This window comes from Capra hircus, chromosome 19 (assembly GCF_001704415.2).
Source record: "Capra hircus breed San Clemente chromosome 19, ASM170441v1, whole genome shotgun sequence".
NCBI lineage: Eukaryota > Metazoa > Chordata > Mammalia > Artiodactyla > Bovidae > Capra > Capra hircus.
Genome location: NC_030826.1, coordinates 40,778,649 through 40,786,807, shown reverse-complemented (window position 1 = coordinate 40,786,807; position 8,159 = coordinate 40,778,649).

The window sequence follows — 8,159 nt, the reverse complement described above, 5'->3', positions numbered from 1 at the left end:
CTACACGGCACTCCCCTGATTAAAATTTGCCTGTGGTTTTCCATGACTCTCATGCTGAAGATCAAAATAGTTAGCAGAGTTGAGAAACCCCAGAACAACCCAGCACCCGTGTATACTGCCAGCTCATCTCGTTCTACTTTCTCCCTTGCTTTTTGTGCTCCAGTCATTTAGATTCGATAAATATTTGTTCAATGAGTGGATGAATGAATAAAAAAGCAAACAATACATTAAGTCCTTTTTTAATAAGAAACAATAGTTTGGTGAACCAAACACAATAAATGGTTGAATTTCAGGCACTGACAGCTGCCAAATGGGGAAGAATCCTGGTGTGTAAGGACTTTCCCATAGTCTTCCATATACTGGTTCTGCTACAACATGAACCACACTGAACTAAAAGTAAAAGCTATCCAAACAAGATTCTAATAAATAATCCCAAAATGGGTATGGAAACACAAAAGACCCCAAACAGCCAAAGTAATCTTGAGAAAGAACACAGCAGAAGGTATCACGCTCCTTGACTTCAAACTATTGCTACAAAACTACAATAATCGAAACAGCATGGTTTGGGCACAAAAACAGACACATAGATCCAGGATAGAGAACCCAGAAATAAACCCATGCACTTCTGATTAATTATTCTACATCAAAGGAGGCAAGAATATGCCATGGGGGGAGGGGACATCTCTTCAATAACTGGTGCTGGGAAAACTGGACAGTTACATGCAATGAAACTAGAACATTTTCTTACACCACATACAAAAATAAGCTCAAAATGGACAAAAGACTTAAATGTAAGACCTGAAAACTCTTGGAAGAAAACATACGCAGTACTCACTTTAACACTGGTCTAAGAAATTTTTTTTTTTTGATCTGTCTCCTTGGGTAAGAGCAACAAAAGCAGAAATATAGAAAGAGACTATGTTAAACTAAAAAGCTTTTGCACAGTGAAGGAAACAATCAAAAACAAAAAGTCAACTTACTGAATGGGAGAAGATATTTGCAAAGGATATGTCTGATAAGAGGTTAATATCCAAAATATATAAAGAACTCATACAACCCGACATCAGAAAACAAACAATGCAATTAAATGAGCAGAGGACCTGAACAGACATTTCTCCAAAGAAGACATACAGATGACCAATGGATACATGAAAAGATGTTCAACATCACTAATTATCAAAGAAATACAAATCAAAACCACAATGAAATATCACCTCAGACCTTTCAGATGGCTGTTATCAAAAAGACAAGAAATAACACGTGTTGGAGAGGATGTAGAGAAAAGGGCATCCTCATGCGCTGTTTGTGGGAATGTGAATTGGTTCAGCCACTAGTAAAAGAGTATGGAGTTTCCCCAAAAAGTTAAAAATTGAGTCACCATATGATCTAGCAATTCTCCTGGGTATTTATCCAAAGAAAATGAAAACGCTAATTTGAAAAGATACATGAACCCCAATATTTATTGTAGAATTATTTATAATAGCCAAGATATGGAAGAAACTGAAGTGCCCATCACAGGTGAGTGGATAAGATGTGCCATATAGTATATACTGGGTTGGCCAAAAAGTTCATTTGAGTTTTTCCAAAAGATAGTACAGAAAAATTCAAACAAACTTTTTGGCCAACCCAATATACAATGGAATATTACTCAGTCATAAAAAATGAAACATTGCTATTTTACAAATCCACAGCATGGGTGGACCCAGAGAATATTATGCAAAGTGAGAGAAGTTAGACAGAGAAAGATAAATGCTCTATATTTTCACTTCTGTGTGGAATCAACAAAACAGAAACAAACTCCTAGATACAAAGAACAAACTGGTGGTTACCAGAGCAGTGGGGAGTCAGAGAATGGGCAAAATATCTGAAGGGGAATAAGAGACACAAACTGCCAGACATAAACAAGTCATGGAAATATAATGTAGATCACAGAGAATATAGTCAATGTTGTAATAACTTCGTGTGGTGCATAATCTAAAAAATATCAAATCACTATGTTGTACACCTGAAACTAATATCGTATTATAAGTCAGCTACACCTCAATTTAAAAAAAAATAAGATTTCAGCAAATTGCATAAGATGATGTCTCAGCAAACCAACACCACAGTTACTCAAAATGCCTCCTTAAATGGCAAAAGAAAATCACACCTAAGTGGCACCAAAACTAATGTGTGGATTAATTCAAGGATTATCAGTGACAACATCCATTGTACAAGGGATTTACCTGATTATCTATCATGTTCTTTGGATTAAGATGATAATAGGAGAAAACAAGAAGAGTGAAGTCATTTTAGTCTTGGGCTAGCACTCCCCACCCACCAGTGAGGATCTGTTTTTCTTCTGTGGCCTTAAACGCACAAAATCACCCAACAGGCCTGGTGTCATGCCAAAGGGAATTCAAAAGGACTGAAGGGTCTTTCTAAGGTCATGTTTAAACCAGATTGTCCCAGCACTCCCTTCAAAGAAGTTATCTGGCTGACACATCATTTACCTTCTCTGATAGGTTTGATGCCAACTGGAAAAGGAAGCTAATAAAGGGGCAGAGATGTGCCTCCTTTTTTGAAGGTGATGGTGATAAATGAGATTCAACTCCCAGCATCATGGGAGAAGCTGATTCTTCCCAGCCTTCACACTAAGGTACTTAACCACAAACATGCCACTCCAATGATGATGACTTCATTGATAGAAGGGGGAAAGATCCTGACAAACAGGAAAATGAGGTTTTATCTGTTGGTGATAATGCTAAATTTTCTCCCTGAAAATTAAAACTCTGAGTCCAAGGTACAAATAGATAAAGATCAGTAGCTGTTCCTAAGCACCCAGAACAGACCCTCATGTAACAGGTTGTGTCATTTGGCAGACGAACTGAATTTGTGAAAAAACAAACAAACAAACAAACCCCACATCCATAGGCTGAAGGATCCTTGAAGGCAGGGACTGTGTCTTAGTCTCAGAATCAGAGCAGTTCTAAAGTCAGCTTTCAGGATTTCCTTCTCCAGCAACACAGTTCAAAAAACTTGAGTTCTTCGGCTCTCAGCCTTCTTTATGGCGCAACTCTCGCATCCGTACATGACGACTGGAAAAAGCAGCATTGACTGTGCAGACTCTTGTTGGCAAAGTGACGTCTCTGCACTTTAGTATGCTTTCTAGGTTTGTCATAGCTTTTCTTACAAGGAGCGAGCATCTTTTAATTTTGTGATTCCAGTCACTGTCCACAGTGATTTTGGAGCCCAAGAAAATAAAATCTGCCATTGTTTCCATTCTTTCCTCATCTATTTGCCATGAAGTGATGGGACCATGTCTAAATACCATGGGGCAACTGAGTCCAAGTACTGAAACTACTGAGCCTGCAAGCTGCAACGAGAGAGCCTGAGCGCTACAACGAATAAATGAAATATCTCACATGCTACAAGTAAGACCCAACACAGTCAAATATATAATAAAAAGATGCTTAAATAAATGCTTAAAAGTAAAGTTTCAATAAAATAGTTAAGGGAATTACAGGGAGCCCAGCCTGGCACTCTGTGATGAGCCTAGAGGGATGGGATGGGATGGGAGGAGTGAGGGAGGCTCAAGAGGGAGGGGTATATATATAATTATGACTGATTTATGTTGCTGTACCACAGAAACCAAAACAACATTGTAAAGCAATTACAATGAAAAAATAAACTAAAAAAAATTAAATAAGTAAATATGTGAATTAAATTAAAAGGCTTAGGAATATACAGCATATTAAAAGGCAGAGACATTACCTTGCTGACAAAAGTCTGTCTAGTCAAAGCTATGGTTTTTCCAGCAGTCATGTATGGATGTGAGAGTTTGACTATAAAGAAAGCTGAGCACCAAATAATTGATGCTTTTGAACTGTGGTGTTGAGGAAGACTCTTGAGAGTCCCTCGGATTGCAAGGAGATCAAACCAGTCAATCCTAAAAGAAATCAATCCTGAATATTCATTGGAAGGACTGATGCTTAAGCTGAAATTCCAATACTTTGGCCACCTGTTGCCAAGAACTGACTCATTGGAAAAGACCCTGATGCAGGGAAAGATTGAAGGCAGGAAGAGAAGGGGATGATAGAAGATGAGATGGTTGGATGGCATCACCAATTCGATGGACACGAGTTTGAACAAGCTTTGGGAGTTGGTGATGGACAGGGAAGCCTGGCGTGCTGCAGTCCATGGGGTTGCAAAGAGTCGGACACAACAGAGTGACTGAACTGAACTGAATGGCAACACTTGAACATAGCTAGCCACTTGTAAATAATAAACCATAAAGAATAAGGAACTCTAAAAGAATATAATGGAATACTGCTGCCAGTCCTTGCTCCTGTTAACTAGCCATGGGCTCTTGCCAGAGGTACTTCCCTTCTTTAGTTTCCTGTCTATAAAATAATGGGCATGAGGCAGATGATAAACATGGCTCACTTCAAAGTCTAATAGTATGTTCCTATAAAACATGAAAATGATAAACATTTTTTTGGTAACTAGAGGCCAACGGAAAGAAGGAGCTTTTAAAGTTTTACATCATTGGATCCTAACTTTTTCTATTTATATACTCCTTGGAAAAGTTCATGGAAGTTATAATCTCCCCTTACAAAGGTAAGCATTAGAACACATGGGAAAAATCTTGCATATCACTTTAGAGATCTTACTAACTTCCTGAAGTCTACCCACTGAATTGCGAATTAAAAATCTCAGCTTAAATTGAAGCATTGTCTTGTTTTTCAGTTGGGAAATCTTCCCCATGGATACAGAAGTTTCAAGAGCTTAAACATCCAAGATCAAGTAAGGTCACTATAAAATATTTCGTTAGGAGTGATAGAAATATGCAACACTCCATATGAAGTATTATTCATGCCAAAAATGCCAAACTTGAATCTAAGAAAGTCATTAGATCTAACTACCACCCAACAAGAAAAACAGGGGGCAGAGTAACTTTGGAAAAAACAAACAAAAAAAAAAAACGCAGGGATGTAATCAGCAAAATCCAGCCTTTGGGAAATTCTACAGGATTCATCTTCCCTTCCATTCAATCTTTCTGACTTTATTACCTGGGACCTTCTGCTTCTTTCCAAACATGAGAGTCCCTCAAGTCTTCATTCTGTTGAAGAGCTTATACTTTTTTTTTAACTACACCTGCACAGCCATTTTTCTTTTCCTCTCATTTCTCCCTCTCTCTATTCTACAAAATCCACTGTTTTCTATTCTTCCCAAGACCAAAGTTGAGAAACATTTATGGAGGGCCTGCCATAGCCCTCTATAAACTGGAAGTATTAAGAAATTAAGAGCTGGGATAACTAGACAGTTGCTTGACATACAGTGTGTGTACGTGTATTACTCACTTAATCATGTCCAATTCTTTGCAACTCCATGAACTGTAACCCACCAGGCTCCTCTGTCCATGGAATTCTCCAGGCAAGAACACTGGAGTGGGGAGTCATTCCCTTCTCCAGGGGATCTTCCCAATCCAGGGATGAAACCCACGTCTCCTGTACTGAAGGCAGACTCTTTACCATAGAGTATAGGCAGCAAACGTGTCTTTCACCTTTCTATGTGTTTGCAATTGTTCAGAAATATGCTAATACATATTAGGACTCAAATAATTACTTAGATTTCTGTCAATACAGATCTTATTGAATTAAAGTCTGCTTCCTATTTCTGTAGTCTAATATCCAATCTACTTCAAATTTCCTAACTCTTCCCTTTTTTTTTAATTCTTCTCTCTTTTTTCTAATATTTATTTATTTATGTCTGTATCGAGTCTTAGTTGGAGCACTCAGGCTTAATTGCCCCAAGGCATGTGGGATCTTAGCTCCCCAACCAGGAACTGAACCCACAACCCCTGCATTAGAAGATGGATTCTTAACCACTGGAGCACCAGGAAAGTCCCCCTAACTCTTCTCTTAAGGTCCCTGATGCTATTCATTTGTAGTTACTTAAAAGGCTCTATCCACCTCTACGTCATTATCTAATTCTCTCCTGCTTTGAAAAATCAAATTAAGAAGGGCATATTTAAAATAGATAAGCAACAAGAACCTACTGTGGAGTACAGCTAACTCTATTCCGTACTCTGTAATGACCTAAATGGGAAAAGAATGAAAAAGAATAGGTATATGTATTAAACATACGTGCAACCGAATCACTTTGCAATGCACCTGGAAGTAACACAACATTGTTAATCAACGATACTCCAACAGAAAATAAAAAATTTTGGAAAGAAACGTTTCCAACATAGTTGTCTCATTATCTTCCATTTGAGAAAATTTCCTTCTATGATCTTAAAACTCTTTTCGCCTGTGTGTGTGTTTATTATTTTTCCTGGTTTGTCAGTCAGCCTAAACAGGTATATTTGGAAGCAACTTCAAGTTGGTTTGATTTCCTCTCCTAATCTGAAAACAACATTGAATGCTTCTTAATTAAACCTTATAGCTGTCAGCCCCTCTTCCAGGAAAAATCAAAATACAAGAAATTTTATTTTTTGGCCACAGTTTGATAAACTTAGGCACTTACAGAATCCCTGCTCTGGCATCACTGTAGAAGCTATGTTTTATTTCTATAAGTGTTTTATCTTTTTTAGGCAACCCTCTAAATCATAAGATAATGACATAGCAATTTTGCCTGAAGATCTGCCACTCATCTGTTCTGAAATGTGATGCTTAGTAAAGATCTGTTTGGGGATTGCTTTGACCATTCTTCTCTCGCTATAAAGAAGAGCGTGCCAATGGAATGCTTCAGTGATGAATGGCTATCTTTTAAAGGCACGGACACACTGCTCCCAGTTAATGACAGCTAACTATTGACAGGGCTCTCTTCTGATCCCTGATACACCCACGGGCAATCCCATTCATCCACTCACCACCAACATCTCCTGAAAAATATCCATTCCCTTTAAAGACAAAATTTCAGGTTATTAGAAAGATGAACCTAATATGAAAATTACAAGCCTTTTACCTGGGAAGTCATACAAAGAAGAATAATTTAGATGTTAAACAATTTAAACTCCATAGAAATACCCCTCCCCCCAAAAATTCATGAAACCCTTTTACAGGTGAAAGATTAAGTGACCAAGTGAAGTCGCTCAGTCGTGTCCGACTCTTTGCGACCCCATGGACTGTAGCCTACCACACTCCATCCATGGGAGTTTCCAGGCAAGAGTACTGAAGTGGGTTACCATTTCCTTCTCGAGGATTTTCCCAACCCAGAGATCAAACCCGGGTCTCCTGCATTGTAGGCAAACACTTTACCGCCTGAGCCACAAGGGGAGTCCTTAGTGACCAAAAGGATGAGTAATGTGGGACATGTATTGAGAGCGCAACTGAGCCTTTTATCCCTTGAGTTCTTTAAAAAATAGTTTAAAAATAAGCTCAGAAATTTGAGGTCGACCTACTAAAAGCAAAGATCTGCACCAAATGACTACTTGTTGGCCCTTTTTTAGCTCTGTGATTCCACATATATTGGCACTTACCACATATTATTTCACTCTCCTTAAAAGTCATCAATTAAAAGAAGAGTATGACAGTTTTAAAACCCTATAGAAAACTTGTAACTAAAGTGAATTCACTTTAGTTTCTTGCCAGCTGTTTTTTTTAATTAACCTAATTCTTCTAAATTAAAATAAACCATATGAAGTTATTTTTCTAAAATTATTCTAGCCGTCCATATGTCTAGCGATGTGCACAGATGGAGAGGATCTGAAATGTTTCTAAAATCCAGTGGAACTCCACGCATCAGGGGCTACAAGGAAAATCATCATATGACGCTCCTAGAAGAAATGACTTTGACCAAGTCCTCTCAAATCTCACCATCAGATTTTCCCTCCTCTGGCCCTGCTCCAACGCCAGAAATCCTTTGCTCGAGGTTAACTCTTTTAAATCCAGACCCCATATACTGCTGTAAAATGTGCCAGATTCACGGGGCTCAGAAGTCATTGCCAGTTATACACACCTGAAATGAGCAGGTAACGATCAATTCCATTGTAGATGATTGTGACAGACTTTAGGGAATCGGAGCGCAGCCTGGCCCTAGCGCATCCTACAGCCGGATGTGAACCTGGGTCCATGAGAACACAAACCTGAGCCCCACAAATGATCCAGAACCATCCTCATCCATCAGAACACAGCTTGCCACCGCATGTCTGAACAAGTCTCTATTTTTCCCTC